At 41.2% G+C, this 17,496-nt stretch overlaps 1 long non-coding RNA gene across 1 annotated transcript in view; it reads right to left on the bottom strand.

Annotated features, from left to right (window-relative positions):
* LOC139363863 (uncharacterized) overlaps window positions 1-16,012 on the bottom strand; it is an 89,380-nt gene extending 73,368 nt beyond the window's left edge. Inside the window, exon 1 of the long non-coding RNA XR_011624955.1 lies at window positions 15,785-16,012. This is a non-coding gene — a long non-coding RNA (uncharacterized lncRNA). The remainder of the gene's footprint in view (window positions 1-15,784) is intronic.
* Window positions 16,013-17,496: the final 1,484 nt, after the last annotated feature.

Here is a 17,496-nt window from a genome sequence, read left to right as displayed (position 1 = left end):
CTGGAGTCCAGCTCAGGGCTCCCATGTCTGCTGAGGACAATGGAGGGAGGGACCTGCTTTCCTTCCCAACAATGCCCATTCTGCAGTTTTCAGTCTGCCAGATGGTGGCATGACTTCCTTCCTCGTATGAAACTGTGCACTGGTGGGTGGAAATTTTTCCCTGAAGAGGTGAAATTCTGACTAAATTAATTTGCTTTTGGGTCTGCACTGATTTCTGAATGTCAGGACAGGCAGCGCGGGTCAGCGTGGTCCTGAAATTCTCATTAAAGTTGCCTCAATGGGTATGGCGGCTTGTGATCCCCATGGAGCATCTTGCATTCTAGGTGTCAGCCTTCTGCTCACAGATGGCCTCTTCAGCACAGCACTCGGGCCATGACGGACCTCTGTTGCTCCTTTCTAGAATATCTTCTTGACAGTCCAGGTTTCATAAATGTCCTCATCGATGAATGGAAGTATCTGTATTCAAAAATGAACATGCCAAAGGCAGCTTAGACTATTTTTCCCCCTGTAGCTTCCTGTCATTTGTGGTGTTCTCTTCATAAACCGCAGGGCTCGGCAGTAACGAGTGGCTGTTTACAGAGCTCTGGCTGTAATTAAGTAAAATTGGGTCTGCTCTCTGAGTATGGTGAGGAAATACACTGACATCCATTATGCACAAGCTGGATGGGGGAACAACACAATTCTTGTCGGTTTTGATTCATGTTCAAGCTGGAGGACATGTGAAGGAAGAAAAACTTTTGTGGATCAAAATAATGTGTTATATTAGAAGCAGAGCTGCCAAGGAGCTCCTGGCATTGAGGTCAGGAAGAGAAGGGAGGAAGGGCCAGCTTTCTGTGGCTGGGAGGAGAAGAACAAGACAGTAGAAGGGACTCTGGAGTGACATGGTTGGACTGGAGAGAAGGTTAGTAGGTAGTATCAATATTTTCCGTGCGAATGTCCCAGAAACATCTCATCCTAAAAGTTGATATTGCCTTGGATTCTACCCCGGTCACTCTTTGTCACATAACTCTGTTTTTCTTTTTCATAGAATTGATCACAATCTGAAGTCATCATCCTGATTTATTTGGTGACTTACTTATTGTTTGTCTTCTCCTCTAGAAAATTTAAGCTACACGAGAATAGAGACCTTACGTGTCGTGCTATTGCTATACTCAATGCTGGGTATTGTGACTAGAAAATACTAGGAGCTGTATTCGTTTTCTATGGCTGCCATAACAAATTACTAAAAACTAGGTGGCTGGAAACAACAGACACTTGCTCTCTTGCAGTTCAGGAGGCCAGAAGTCCAAACAACGTGTTGGCAGGGTTGGTTCCTTCTGGAGACTCCGAGGCACAATCTGTTCCAGGCCTCCCTTCTAGTCTCTGGTGGTTACTGCCAATCCATGGGGTTAACTCCTTGGCCTGTAGCTGTATCACTCTAATCTCTGCCTCCACCATCATGTGGCCTTCTTCCTGGTATGTATCTCTGTGTATCATCTCCTTTTCTTATAATGACATCAGTCATTGGACTTAGAATCTACCCTACTTCAGTATGACTTCATCTTAACTTAATAATTACATTTGTAAGGACCCTCTATCCAAATCGGGTCACATTCTGAGGTTTGAGGTAAACACTATTCAATGCACTGTAGATGCTCAAGAAACATTTGTTGAATAAATGAGCCATGTGAAGTTTCCTGTGACCTTTGGGTTTAAACTCAAGGGCAAATAGAGGACAAAAGAAAGGAAGAGGCTACTTTTGGTTCTAAATAATCTAGAGGGCAGCTCAACCTTGTTTGCTGAGTACAAAAATCCCATTGTTCTCAGAAATACTCTAGTAGGAAGACATTGAGTAGTAGACAGTGTTCTTTACTATGGGAAGGTCGGTGGGTTTCTAAGCAGAGGCAGCTATAATGTTAGCAAGGCTCTTGGACTAATTTACTCATGTATAACTGGAGGCTCTGACACTGGACCCAGAGCTGGAGTTCCCCTCAAGCTGTGTGGGCTTGGGGCACCAGCAAATAAAGATGTCAAAAAAAAAAATGACAGCATCTTGAGAAAGTATTTGAATTAAAAATTTGTTTGAGAAAACACCAAAATCATCATGATAAAAATGATAATTTAATTAGATTACTTTATACTTATTCTTTAAACCTGTTTAATTTTGAATCCCACATGATTTAGGGACACTGTAATATTCTCAGTGCTCTCCAATGGTTTTAATCCAGGCCTTATTGAACCCCCATACTTCTGAAACCTCCATCAGAATAAAGCAGGGGCCAGGGAAGATAGCTGCTCTTTGTAAGCTGCTGTCAGTTTCTGTTTAGCTGGAGGTTTAAGTTGACTAATCAAGTCTGTAAATCAGTGCATGTGGGATAAAGCCAAAATCAGATTCTGGACCATGGGAAGTCAAGAGGCTGTGCCTGCTAATATGGAAGTCACCCTTCTTTTTTTTTTTTTTTTTTTGGAAGTCACCCTTCTTGAAGTCAGCATGGTATCTCTGAGAGATGATGACCAGAAGGCCAACCAGTGACCAAGGGCAAAGAGGAAACTGTGTTTTAACAGAGATGCTCAGGGGTCCTGGGCTCCCTGAAGTTCAACCAGAGTAAAGTACGATCTCCCTTCTGTCACCCACAACAGTTGGGTGGCCTGAGAAGATTGAGGCATAAGCTGATCACACCATCTATGGAATGGCCTGGTTTGTGGATCCGTTGTTGTGAAATGTTCTGTTTAAGCCTTTTATTCTACATGGTTATTCCCTTGAGTATCCCCTGAATTATCTATTCTTAGACATCATATACTAGTTTCAGTCATTTTTGAGATTGCTAATGCTTAGGAAGAAGTAATTCAGGGAAAAAGATAACAGCCTGGACAGCTGTTGTGGGTTGGCAAGAATTGACCCACTGGAAGGGAAGAGTCACTGAGAACAAGATGGCTCATTGAGGTGGCAAGTGACAGCTAGGACTGATTTGTGTAATATGTAAGTATCTCCAGAGAGATTGAAGGAATAAACTTTTCAAAAGACTGCACTTGATTTCTTGAAGTTCTGCAGAATGGGTTCTCAGACTACTGGGTATTAAAGGCAGAAATGACTTGTGACAACTAAAGTGATGGGAAACCTGGATTGCACACTCTAATTCAAATTCTTCCAAAGTTACTGGGTTTTCATATATCTTGATTCAACTTGTCTGATGTTGGCATTTTTTTTTTTTTTCTCAACTACCATTATTCGTTGACCACAACTAATTCATTTCTCCAATTGATCTGTGTGTTGCCAATAAATTGCCACATCAACAACCATTGTACCAGCGAAGTGAGGCTTAGCTGTTGAGGTCTGACAGCTAGCTTAAACAACGCTGTGTGTGGGACTCCTGGGGGACTGGGACTTTGCCAAGTCCTGAAAGGCAGTAAATGATGTTTACTCACAGACGTGTTGGCTGTGGTAAGGTATTGCAAGGAAGAATAATTAGCATATGATTTTTAAAGAGTTTCTTAATTCAGAGGAGCTGTATTTGTTTTTATGTAAATAACAGAGAATGTCCTGTTCAGCGGACGCCGGAAATGAATGCTTCAAAGCATGCAACCTCTTAGAAAAGAACTGGAAATTTGCACACATTTGCATTGCATGATTATCATACTTATGAGTAAAATAGGAACATGGACAACTGTAGTGCCTGACCCGTCGCACCCTCCCCTTATGGTGAGGAGAGCTGCTCTGTTCTAGGGTGACTGAGGTTCCTGCACATGCAGAGCCTCTTTGGGCACTTAATCTCAAGGACCCCATTTGTTTTTGAGTCAATAACATCTTTGGTTCCCAGCAGAAGGCTGAGTGTGAACTTTCTATGGGCCCTGACAACAGCTGGGGATTCCTTTCCTTCCCCTTCTGTTTTCCTGCCTCCCACAACCTCCCAGGAGGCAGGATAAAAGTGTACGGCATTGCTTTTCCTTTTTTCTCTAGCTTTGATTTCCTCTTCTTCCTTTGTGTTTCTGAATACTTTAAAACAAGCAAACAAGTAAAGTATAACTCATCCCCTCCTAAGCCTTGCTCTCTTTCCTGGTGTTTTCCCCCTTTATTGTCCTACCTTACTTCCCTGCTGACTTGTTTCTCAGTTCCTCAATTCTCTTCTCTCTCTTCGTATTAGTTAGGATTTGGGTTTGGCTGCTTCAAAGTAGAATAAATAACAGTGGCTCAAACTAGATCAAAGTGGATTTCTCTCTCATATAACAATATGAGCTGGTAGGTGATCAGAGGGGTGGGGCAGTTGGCTCTGCATGGGGGTCTAGGAACCCGGGCTCCTCGTAGCTTGTCCTGCCATCCTGTAGGGGGATTGCTCTCATGCTCTTGGTCAATGTTGACACTCCATGACCCCTATTTCTGATTTCTAAAGAAAGGTTCTTATTAAATTCTCTTCTGAAGAAAGGAAGAGGGAAGATGTGGAGGTAAAGGGCAACCTGGTAGGTCCTGGAAATTGTATTTAGCACTTCCACTGGCATGCTTTTGGTTATGTTTAGGCACAAGAGAGTTTAGAAGAAGTCTCCAGGTGATGGCCAAGCACTCAGTTAAAACTCATGGGGCTCTATTATTAAAGAGAAGAAGTAGAGAATGATGTGAGGAGACACGAAATAGGAGGTTAGCTTATCAAAATACTAGCTTATGCAGTTGGAAGGAGAAGAGAAGTAAATACAAAGTATTTCAGAAGGCTGTCTCAGCAAAACAGCCCCAGTCTTAGCGTGTGGTTGTAGTCAGGCTGCATCTTTCATTTATGCTGAGCATTCTGTGTAGAAGACCAGCCTTTCAATTTACTTTAAAAACATAAATGTATCTGAAAGGTCCCCCTCCTATTGAGTAAAATCAGAGTGCAGATCGATAACGGCTTTCCGGTCAGTCTGCCTGAATCTTGTCAGAGCTGGGTCCACCTAGGAATGTTGCCAAGTAGTTTTAATTTCGTGGCTCTTTTTGCTAAGCTGTCAGTATGAGTCTCAGTGGGGAGAGCAAGTCATAGTACATGGATGTATTTCCAATTGGTTAGCTCAATATTTAAACCCTTTTATACAGACTGGTAAATAGCCCTCCAATGGTAGTGACTTGTAATTGTAGCTGACGAGGAGAAAACAATAATGGAGCCAGTTATTTAGATTACATCTCTTCAATCCCTTGGAGCAATCTGGTCATTTAGAAGAGTCTGCCATCCACGATGCATAATTGCTAAACTAAAGGTTCTTATTAAATTTGCACTGGGCGACTCTGGTGAATGAATGCATTGGTAAAAATCCTTTGATGTTCTGGATGCTTTTTAGCAACTGGTTAGTCCCCGTGGTTTCTCTCCTATAATTGTGCACAGCAGGCTGACATGAAGAGCATAACCTTTTTTTTGAGGTGTGAAAAAGCATTAACTTGTGCTATTATTTTGAAGTCGTGGCTACTGTTGGGGTGAGCAATATGGAATAAATATACACCCCTGAGTTTTCACTGTCAAGAGCTTTTGTAGCCTCTTCTTTTCTCCCTATTCCTGAAAATACTCTTGCAATGACTTCTTTTTAGGCTTTAAAGAAAAGATTTTGGGTGATAATATATATCAGAGTAAAACGTCAACTTTATTTTCAGGATTACATTCATTTATGTATTAAGCATTGATTGAACAGTGACTGCATGCTGAGCCCTGTGCTGAGTATAAGTAAATGAAGACAAATAAGACACAAACCATGCTCTTAGGAAACTCACACATTATGAGTAAGATAAATTAATGTTACCATATTGCATGGTTTCTTGAGTGTAATAAAGAAGGAAAAAGCACCCCTTCAAAACACTAGTTGCACATAAAATCTTTTACTGTCATGCACGCTTGCTTTGCATGATAAAGATATTAAAGAGAAAATCTGCTTTTACTATAGGCATCAATATTCAAACTCTAAATTATTCTGCTAAAGGCCTGCAACACCAAATTTGATTTATTTGAATTGCATCTGGGGCATTTCGAAAGTCTGAGAACTGTTGCTACCGACACTGTAGGCTTACCTGCATTGCCTTTATTCCTCCCTTTTCACCTTATTTTGCAGTGAGAAAGGTGTCTGTCTTCCTATCCAAGGTTAATTTTTGTCCACTTTTTTCTTAGTCCAATCTTTTCCTACTGCTTCAAGATGTCTATCTTGAGTCCTTGTCCACCTTTCTGCTTCTATAGGAGGTTCTTTGCCTCCTAGGGTAAATTCTACCAACATGTCAGTGTACCAGAAACTCTCCATAATAAAATATTATCTTCCTCAACCTCATGCCCCCTCTGGTAATTGCCCTATCTTCATATTCAATCTTCTAGAATGAGCTATTTACACAGATTTTCTCCTTTTTTATTTTTCCTATGTCATTGCTATCATCCACAAACCCAGTCTTATCTCTTTGCTGAAGATTTCTTTTCTTTTTTATTTTTCGACACAAGGTCTGGCTCTGTTGCTCAGGTTGGAGTGCAGTGGTGAAATCTTGGTTTACCAGATGCAACCTCTGCCTCCCAGGCTTAAGCCATCGTCCTGTTGCAGTCTCCCATGTAGCTGGAACTACAGGCACATGCCACCACACTCAGCTAAGTTTTGTATTTTTTCTAGGGACTAGTTTCCCCATGTTGCCCAGGCTGGTCTTGAACTCCTGAACACATGCAATCCACCTGCCTCAGCTTTCCAAAGTGTTGGGATCACAGGCATGAGCCACAACGCCCGCCACTGAAAAGATTTCTATTAATTCACTAATGACCTCCTTGTTGCAAAGCTAGTTAATATTTTTCAGTTTGCTTTTACTTTATTTATCTGCAGTGCTAATACAACAATTATCTTTCTTTTTAATTAACTTAGAAACTACACAAACGCAAGATACACTCAAGGTAAAATACTCTACCAATATTGGAGGTATATTAAGTAGTAATTTGCAGCCCCTTTTTCTCTGTGACTCTCAAGTCTTATTTCTTAAGGACCTATTTTTTGCCATCTCTTCTGTATTTCTCCAGAAATATTCATTCAGATTCAATATTTAAAAATTTACAATGAGATCATACCACACATATTGTTCTTCAACCTGCTCTTTTTATGCAATGTATTTTGAACGTCTTCACATTATCTGCACATACAGAATCGATTCTTGATAATTGCAGCATATTGTTGTAAACTACTACTCCTGAAAAGCTCCTGCTCTCCAGACCACTGCAGTGTCCCTCCTTCCCTCTGCGAGCATTTTCTGTCTCCTCTGCAAGATCCAGTTCCTGTTCCTGTGTGAGTTTGCTGAGGATAATGGCTCACTTATAAGTGGGAGCTGAACAATGAGAACACATGGACACAGGGAGGGGAACGACACACACTGGGGCCTTTTGGGGGTTGGGGGGCAGTAGGAGGGAGAGCATCAGGTTAAACAGCTAATGCATGTGGAGCTTAATACCTAGGTGATGGGTTGATAGGTGCAGCAAACCACCATGGCACACATTTACCTATGTAACAAACCTGTACATCCTGCACATGTATCCTGAAACTTAAAAATTAAAAAGTAAAAAAAAAAAGAAATCCAGTTCCTGTTCTAAGTCTCAACTGCTTTCATCTTCTCCATGGTAGATGTCATCTACTCCCATTGTCACTATTATGTGCTGTTGACTCTCTGATGTTTATCCTTTGTTCAGATCCCTCTTCTAACCTCCATACTCAACTGTCCATGCATATTTCCACTTGTGTATACTGCAAAAATCTAGAACTGAAAACATCAGGAACTCAACTCATTATCCTCCTTTGATCCCGTTCCCCAAACCTACTTCTCTCTAGTTTCCTATCACAATGAATGCTATTCCCATCCAACAAACTGCTAATGTCAGACACATGGGGTCCTTCTTAATTTTGCTGTCTCCTCAGTCTTCCTGTTATCACCATTCTTTCTGTTTTTAAAAATTTTTATTTATTTTTAGATTTCAATAGCTTTAGGGGTACAGGTGGGTTTTGGTTACATGGATGAATTATATAGTGGTGAATTCTGAGATTTTAGTGCACCTGTCACCTGAGTAGTGTATATTATACTCAATATGTAGATTTTTTCCCTTTACTCCTTCCCATCCTTCGCCTTCTGAGTCTCCAAAGTTCATTATATCACTCTGTATGCCTTTGCTTACTCATAGTTTAGCTCCCACTTACAAGCAAGAACATATGGTATTCAGTTTTCCATTCCTGAGTTACTTCACTTAAAATAATGGCCTCCAGCTCCATCCAAGTTGCTGAAAAGGACATTTCATTCCTTTTTATGGCTGAGTAGTTCCATGGTGTATATATACCATGTTTTCTTTTATCTACTCATTGGTCAATGGGCACTGAAGTTTGTTCCATGTCTTTGCAACTGTAGATTGGTAATCACCAATTCTTATTGAGTTGAATTCCTAAATATTTTTTAACAAAACCACTTATTTACATCCTCATTGTTATTTCCCTAACAAAAGCCAACATAATTCCTCATATGAATTATTGGAATGAACCTGCTAATCAATAACCCTTCCTCTAGTCTTCTCCCTTTTAATCCATTCTTTTCACTATGAGTGACATTTCTAAGACACAAGACATGGCAAAGTCTTAATTTCTCCATGCAGCCAATAAGAGTCTTCAAGTTCAAACTTGTCTGTTTTTCTGGTCTTACATCTCATCACTTTGTGTATCAGTTCTACACAAGCTAGGATAAACTTCTTTTGCAGTCCTAAATGGGCCCGACCATCTCCCATATCTGGGCCTTTGCCCACGCTGTTGCTTTCTCCCAGAACCCATCTCCTCCATGCATATTCTCTTTCTGCAACTTGACCGACTTTTGTTCAACTTCTGGTCTCGGCTTGGATATAATTTCCTGAAGCAATATTTTTTTCACTCCCCCCTAAATCTAGTTGGCTGTCCATTTCACATGTCCTCCCTTCACACACGTTACAAGTCGAATGACATTGCTTTGTAAGTTCTTGTTTCCATGACTTCATCTCTTGCTATACTGTAAGCTTGCCGAGACAACAATCATGACAATGTTATTTGCAGCTCTATCTGCCCTTATTGCTTAGGCCGGGTAGATTATTAAATATTTATAGAGTAATTCAGTTTCATGAAATAATGTCTTAACTTCATGAGAATTGACAGTCCTTTTCTAATTTTCTTTCTGTTGATTGGGTTACTTTATTTAAAAATGGAGATGTACTAGGCTGTATCCTTTTTTTCTCCCAGTCTCTGCTTATCCTGAAATGGTGCATATTTTTATTTCTTTAGAGAACTCAAGTAGAAACTAGGCTCCCAGATTCTTAATAGAATCAGGAAATGACTGATAACCGCTTCCAGCTTTTCCCAAGTTGATATGCGTATCTCTTCTGTGATAGTGTCCTCCCAAGGCACAGAGGGCCCAACATCACGCCTGCTCTTGGCATTGGAAACTTCTGTGGGTACCACTTGTCACAGTCATGAGGCTGCAGGACAGCTCTGACTCTCAGGGTCCCCTTCTCTATAGCAAATAGACAATGATGGCATTGGTCTGGCCAAGATATGAATCTTAAGATTCTTACGAGTTAATTACCTGCTAAAAGAAAGCTAGAAGAATGATAAGAATGTAAAGTTTCAGGAAAAAATTAAAATGTCCAGCACTTTCCTACAAGGTAAACAATAATTTCTGTAAGAAAAAAATGTGTGGCCAGAAAGGTGATATTTTTATAGAATTCTTTTCATGGAATGCCACCATGGAGTCCTGTGTATTCTGGATTTAATTACTGCTGTTAGCCTGGGGCCATGTTGGAGCTGCTTTTCGAATATTTTGCTGCCTTGACTTAGAGATGGAGAAGTATAATAAATTCATAAAATATCTGGAATGCAAAATTTATGGGACTTGTGATTGAATTTGAGAAATGAGTGGGAGACATTGGGAATAGGTTTCTAACATGGATAACTAGATAGATGGGGGCTCCACAAAAAGTGTAGGAAATAGAATGAGAAGTAGGTTTGAAGGCAGGAAAGGAATAATATGATTTTAGACATTTTCCGTTTCACTTTTCTGTGGACCGTTCAGGGGAAGATGGCAATTAAGATAAAGAGTTGAGAAGCTCATGAGAAATACTGTGCTACAGATAGAGATTTCGGGATTCCTCAGCATAGAAATGGGAGCTGAAACCACAGCAACAGAAAAAATTGGCTCTTAATTTTCTCTAAGTGGTCATTTAGGCAAGGGTCCCCTATTCAACTCTGGTACCCCTTTACTTGAAATTTCCAAACTAGGTCCTCTCCATTCCTGCATCCAGTAACACCTTCTGAAATCCCAGCACATTTGTGATTCACTTTCTGATCTCCTGGTGCTTCTTTCCGCCCGGGGTGGAGAATGTGAGAGCGAGTATGTGTAGCATGAGGAAAGAAGAATTAGGCAGGGACAGGGGAACTCACCAAGGAAACAGAAAAGAATCCATCATAAAAGCAGGAACAACTCCAGGAAACTGAGTGGAGAGAGCTTCAAGAAGGAGGGAGTGGTTAGAAAATAGCTCCTTTGGATTTTCTTCTGAGCTGGTAAAATCTGAGTTTCCTTCTCCCAGAAGACAGTGACCACAATTGCCCATTGCTTGCTGCTTGCTATGATGTTTTTCATTTTTAAGAACATTTCTAGAAGGAGCCAGAGTGAGTTAAGATGAAAGGTCTCCCTTGGAAAAGTGTGATACATGGGAGAACTAATTACTTTGGGAAATTACATTTAAAGTGATCCCCATACTAATTTATTCTATGGGTGGGAGGCTTGACTGGTTCCTTCTCAGACATGCATCCCCTAGCAAGTTGCTTCATTGGCTTTCTACCTTGAGCAAGGCTGCTTCACTCGATGTGACTCGGCATCTGAGAGTACCTCACTTGGTTGTCACTGGGTTTCCCTGTCAACCACAAAGGGTGCATGTTACTTTGAGAGGAATCTTCACCCATATGTTTCAACTAGGTTACGAAAGTGAAAAGTGAGCATTGAATTTTCAGCTTAGCAAAACTCTCAAGGAATGTGGGAAATAGCTATCCTCAATCTTTCTCTTGGGAAAGGGGTTCAGGGTTGAGGTGAGGATCATGGATAAAGTAGAAGTTTGGCAACGTCTGCCTTGCACATCACTTTGTAATTTTTTTTTTTTTTCTTGAGACAGAGTCTCACTCTGCTGCCCAGGCTGGAGTGCAGTGGTGTAATCTCGACTCACTGCAACCTCTGCCTCCCAGGTTCAAGCAATTCTTGTGCCTCAGCCTCTGGAGTAGCTAGGATTACAGGCATGTACTACCATACCTGGCTAATTTTTTGTATTTTTAGTAGAGACAGGGTTTTGCCATGTTGTCCAGGCTGGTCTTGAACTCCTGAACTCAGGAAATCTGCATGCCTCGGCCTCCCAAAGTGCTAGGATTACAGGCCTGAGCCATTTTTTAAAGTCATTTTTCACTTTGCTCATAGTAGTTTTGATGAGACTATGTTCTAATATTCTCTTCAAATAAACAGTTTAGTCTAAATGCCCTGCTTTGGTAAAATAGATCCCAAGTACATGCCTTACAAATTGGAGAGGGACTGGGCGATTGGGATGGGATAGGACAGACAGCAGTGGCAGCAGTTCTTTCAATGTGGAACAGACATTTAAGCTACTTGTGGCTGTGTATGTTTTAAGGGCAATGGGAAAGGAGTTATTGAATATCACTGTGTTGGACGCTTCCCACACACATGTTATTGTGTAGGTATTACTGTTCCCATTTTACCTGAAAGGGAAATGACAGAGAGATGAACTTGTCCAAGGCCACACTGTAGATTACAAACATTCTGACTCATGAAGTTCCCAATGTAGGAAGATTTCTTATGAAAAAGATGAGGCATACACTTGATTTGGGTAACACAATACCTTGATCAGAGCATTATTTTTGTTTCAGTGCCAATGACCATGTATTTTTCCAGTGAGATACTGATGTTTGTCTTTTATCCTCACTTGCTCAAATGAGTCAGAGTTACAGACTTTTAAAAGCTTAAAAAGGTAATTGAATAAACTGTCCTTGTAAAAGCACTCTGGGCTTAAGGAGGTTTGACTGTTCTGGCTTATGTTAAAGACAGAGAATTATATTTTAAAGATAATTGCCTGCTCTTTTTGATAAACCAAAACATTCACAAACACAGGCACAGTGTCAGCCTCATTTGCTGAGCCAGCTGATGGCTGTGATTAGCTTGGTGGTAATGACTCTTCAATTCCCTAGGAGAAGAGAGTCCTGCAGGATCTTAGTGGGTGAAGGGAGAACAGACTGGCTCAGTGGGCCAGCCTTCACATGTAACTCAACACTGCTTTCAGAATCCAATACATTAATTCAGAAGGCTGTGAGTGAACACTACACTACACACTGACAGTTAAGTTGTACAAGAGGCCCTAGGAAATGACACACAACTAAAGTAACACAGCTACTTGCAGTCTATTATTTAATATCTCTAATTGCTTCCATGATATGTATTGAACTAATACTCACTGATTGCTCCTTCTCTGTGTCCTTTGCTAGTTTGTCCATATCTTCCAGATCTCCATGCTTTCCAGGGCTGGAATCCTCTTCTCTCTATCTGATTCACTTACTTAGCTATCTTATCACAGCTTACCAAATGCCATCTGGAAGCTGGTGACTTCCAAAGGTAAATCTTCAACCCAACTTCTCCTCCAAACTCCAGGCTCATATCTAATGCCTCCTTGACATTTCCTCTTGATTTCTAATAGACTTTCTAAACCCAATATGTTCAAAGTGGACTGACTTCCTAATCATCAACCTTCCCAACCTATTTTTTTTCTGTATCTTAGTAAAAATCTGTCCAGTTCCTCAGACTAAATAAATTTTGAATTATCCTTGACTTCTCTCTTTTTCTTACTCTCCACATCTAAACCATCAGCACATTATATTAGTTCTATCTGTAGAATATATCTGGAATCCAACCACTTTTCACCATGTATTTCTGTATCATCTGAGTCCAAGCCACTGTCATCTCTCATCACCCTTACTCAGCAGTCAGAGTGATCCCTTTGAATGAGATTTAAAAGACATTATGTTCTGCTCAGAACCCTCCAGTGGATTCCTTATCACTTGGAACATAAGTCAAAATTCTTACAGTGGCCAACGATACTCTCTGCTCCTACCACCACCCTATCTTTTCTTTGACCGTATCTCTTCCTATTCTTCATCTGACTCTTTTCGCTCCACCCACACTCATCTCCCTGCTAGTCACTGAACATATTAGGCACACTCACTAAGAGGCTTTGTTAAAACACAAATTTCTTCCATGCAGCAGGTCTGGGGTGTGACTGGTTAATTTGCATTTTTAGGAATGCAAATTGTTAGAAATACAAACCTAGAAAGGTTCTAGGTGATGTAACTATGTGATGCTATGGTGATGAACCAAATCTCTGGATGAGTGGATGGAAGCTCTGACTTAACAGTGTTTGCTGATTTCTGTGATGTGAATGCTTCCACCACAGCCAGTATCAAAATGATGAACTGGCTCACACAATTCCTGAAGATTTAACAATCAGCTATCACGAGTGCACCACCACAGCCTCTGGTCCAGAAGAGCTCTCCAGGGCCTACATGGGGGAAAGAGTGAGGAAGTGAGCAATTATGTATTGAGCATTTATGATATGCCAGTCACTGTTCTGGTCCTTGACATAAAGTGTTTCACTTGGTCCTCATAACAAATGTATGAGATTATGTTTTGCAATTTTAGTTTTTTAGAATAGGAAACTAAGAAGTAAAATTACTTGAGTCACACAACTGAGATTTGAAACTGGAAACCCAAATTCCTTCTCCTTCTAAAACAAAACACAACAAAACAATACCTTGGGCCTCTTTGGGTGGCACCATATCACTGGGGACATCACTGTAGGGCTGGGGGATGAAAGATGTGAGAAGCTGAAGGTAACCTATGGCATACATAGAGTCTGACCTTAAAGGAGACAAAATGTTATCCAATTGAGTTTCTGGAATGGAGCTGTGAAGAGTAAACCTATACTTGAAGTAAGTTAACCACGTGGGGGCTGCAGCCAACAAGCCAAGTGCAGCTAGAGAACATGTGCCCTTCCCTGATTACTGCCTGATAATCCAGGAACTAGTAAGTGCAGATCAAAGGAGACTGCAAAGCTCATATATTGAGAATTCTGATGCCAGGTGCTAAAATAACCTTCCTTTGAGGGCAAGTAAATACCTTCAATTGATGGAACAGAAGTTGCTCCAGGCAAAGGTCCCACTTGTTCCTCTGCTTAATTGCCTTGCTACCCTCCTTCTGGATGGAGCTTCAATCACTGTACTTTCTAAGCTTGGAACCCCTGGGACAGGTTTCCACTGGCATGCTTTGTAAGCAACTGGGGTGATTATCCAGGCATCAAAATTGCTTTCCTCGGGCTTTTTTTAAAAGCCAAGTTTAGTTTCTGCTCTTCTGAATTATCTGGAACATTGCCCTTGGCCTCACCATCCTGTGCCAGTGGAGACCTGGGCTCAGGCTGGGTAGTTGAGCTACCTGGCCCAAACAAAAAGGCTCCAGGCCCTAAAGGTTACAGACCTTATGCTGACCCAAGAATCCAAGGCAACGCAAAGCAAAGTCCAGGGTGATGAAAATGAAGTTGCATATTCTGGGCTGCCTTGTTCTTCACAGTTTTTATTAGGTTATTTTATGGAGAGCTCTGGACTCTTGCAGCCCCTGAGGCATTTCGATGGAGCTTAAAGTGGCAGAGGAAAAGTAACCCTGAAGAGGAACAGGGAAGGCTCCATCTCTTCTGTAGATGGGCAAGCAAAGGATATTTCATTTCTTTCATCATTACACATTCATTCATTTATTCATTCACTCACTCATTCACTCATTCAAATGCCGTTAGAGCAAGTACGGTGGAAAACTAGAGGAAGGAGACATTACTGTGTAGATGAGAGAACACTTCTTGGAAAGCTTTAAGAATAGCTTTTGGAGATACAGTTATGAGGACATGCTAGGTGGGAGGAAGGGAGAGACCCAAGGCTCAGAACCTGCAAATGTCAGAATGCGTGTGTGTGTGTGTGTGTGTGTGTGTGTGTGTGTGTGTGTGTGTGTGTGTTTTAACCCACTCTAAAGGACAAGAATCAAGTTAAAGCCACCAAAATGTGGAATTCTTTTAATTTGTTATGTTTCATCTAAGCCTTCTTATAGTCCTCAGGACGGCCTGAGAAATGTACTGCCCTTTCCTTTTCTCCTGGTAAGGCCTCCTATACCTCAAAGCCAAAAAGCAGAAAGGAATATAAGGTTTTGTCTGATATGAATCTGCTTAGAGTGAAGGCTAATTTTTGGAGTTCATATGACTACTGCTTACTTGCAGGGGGTACTTTGAGAGGACCTAATAACAGAGAACTGAAATGTCACCTTAGTGACTAGATGACCAAGGGATGCTGGGCTGAGACTGAGCACACTCACCACCCAAGCCCTGACGGGAGGAGCGGTGGGGGCGTAGCCCCTGGTGTGAAAGAAGCAAGGTGCTGGGAGAAGCAGCCTATGTTTATTCTTCCCATTACCTCCTTACCACTCCACTTCCACTGGGAGAGTGCAAAAAGGCAGGGTTGGTGGCAGGGAGCCAGGCCAACAGTGGGGTCCCCTCCACCAGGACAATGGGAGTGAGGAAGAAGTATTTAACCCTAGTATCATGCACTGGTTAGAGAAAGGAAACGTGGCTGGAGGTTATGGTTGTCCTCAAAAGAGGCAAGGCAAACTTCTTCCACAAATCAGGGTCATCACAAAACATCTCCAGCAGAGCATTTCTTTTTTCTTCTTCCATGAGATGTAGAGATGGGAAAAGCTTACCTTACAGAAACTAGTCCCAGGCAGGCAGCTGACCCTCAGTGGGTTCTGTTGACAGTGATTCCTGGCAGGCAAAAGAGGAGTGAGAAGAAGAGTAAGAAGGGTCAAGAGAGAAAGGACCTGGTGCAGCAAGAGATGGGCCTCGGGAGCCTTTGAGGCTTTGGGAATAATGCAGATGTACCTTGACTCTATCTCTCCAGGACTTTATAAAAGAAAAAAGGATGATGGCAATTTTGTAAGGCAAGAGTAGAATAAGGCTGAGTTTGTACTTTCTTATGCGTTCAAAAGAGAAAGAAGGAAAGAAGGACCAAATATGGAATTGGACTTCATTTCTAAGCGTGAACCTTCATCACTTTCATCAGTAGCCATCTGGCATGCTGTGTTCCATGGCATTTCTCTAAAATGACTGGCAACCTCCAACAGTTTCCTTGGCACCGCCACTGAGAAGCCTCCGTCCTTAGCGATGTGCTGGAAATAGTCAAAGCTCAACACACACAGGTGATGATACTTCGATTATCAGCACCTTATTCAACCCCAATAGAGTGAAACCCTCCCCTCTGTGTGATACTTCCAGATGCAGATTCAGTACTTCTTTGTTTTTGTCTCCTTCTCATGAGGCTTCTAGAAAGAGTGCCAGTAATGGAGAAGAATAGCAACTCACAGATACATATAAAAATCCTCCCCTCCTTTAGGTTTCCATTTCACTGTATTCACATATCTTTACAGCACTTATTATATGGTACTATAATTATCTGTTTATATGTCTGTATCTTCCAGTAGATTTTAGCACTTAGAGGAGTGAAAATACATCCATTTCATCTGTGCATCCTCCTCACTGAGCACAGATGCTCAAGGAAGGCTTGGATGGACAAATTTTTCAGCTTTATGCTTTCTACCCTTAGTACAACTGGTTCGCAACAGGCAAAGCAGTCACCCATTTTCAGAATATAAATGAAACTCTTAATTTTTCCAAAAATAGATAATTCCGAAGAAGATTTTCTTTTGTTTTCTAAGAAGCATGAGCCTTTCTCCAGGTGCTATGAGAGGAATCAAGCCAACACCCAAAGCAGCCCTGACCAAGAAAACCAGGACATTTTCCACAAGCACAAAAGTGTTCTGGTATTCCAGCCAACATTTGGATTTGGCAATTGATTTGACTGACTTGGTCCAAGAATTTATTCAGGCTTTCAAGACACCAAACTGAATCTCTCAGCATTTTGGAAGAGAGAAAAAAATATATACACACACAGAAAGATCACACACACGAAGATTTGACAGACCGATAAAAGTTTACAATAATTGTGTCATAAGAAGTTTACTTTATGCTAGAGGGAAGAGAAAACATACAGAACCAAGATTTGGACAGAACTAAGTTCTCTGAAGAACGGAGCCCATAGATTGGCAAGTCCTTGTAACATTTTATGAAAAAAGGTTTGATGGAGCAAATAGCTTTTATTGATTCAATTTGCACATCCAAATGAAACGCTGCTTGTTTTATGTTACAGTTGGTTTCTAAACTTGCTGCTTTATGCTTGTGTCTGTGGGTGCACATGCATACTATCTACTCAGTAATATTCAGTGATGTCAAATGCCTTGCTGAAAAAAATGGATGTGTCTCTAAACCTCAGGTGATGGCTAAATTATGTGTAACAATGTTTGACACAACAAAAATTCCTGAGCAAGTTAAGAACTTGGGGTATATCTTGAAGATATCA

Source organism: Macaca nemestrina, chromosome 6 (genome assembly GCF_043159975.1).
Source record: "Macaca nemestrina isolate mMacNem1 chromosome 6, mMacNem.hap1, whole genome shotgun sequence".
Taxonomy (NCBI): Eukaryota; Metazoa; Chordata; class Mammalia; order Primates; family Cercopithecidae; genus Macaca; species Macaca nemestrina.
The sequence above is the reverse complement of the archived record's forward strand: the minus strand, read 5'-3'. Positions and strand labels throughout refer to the sequence as shown.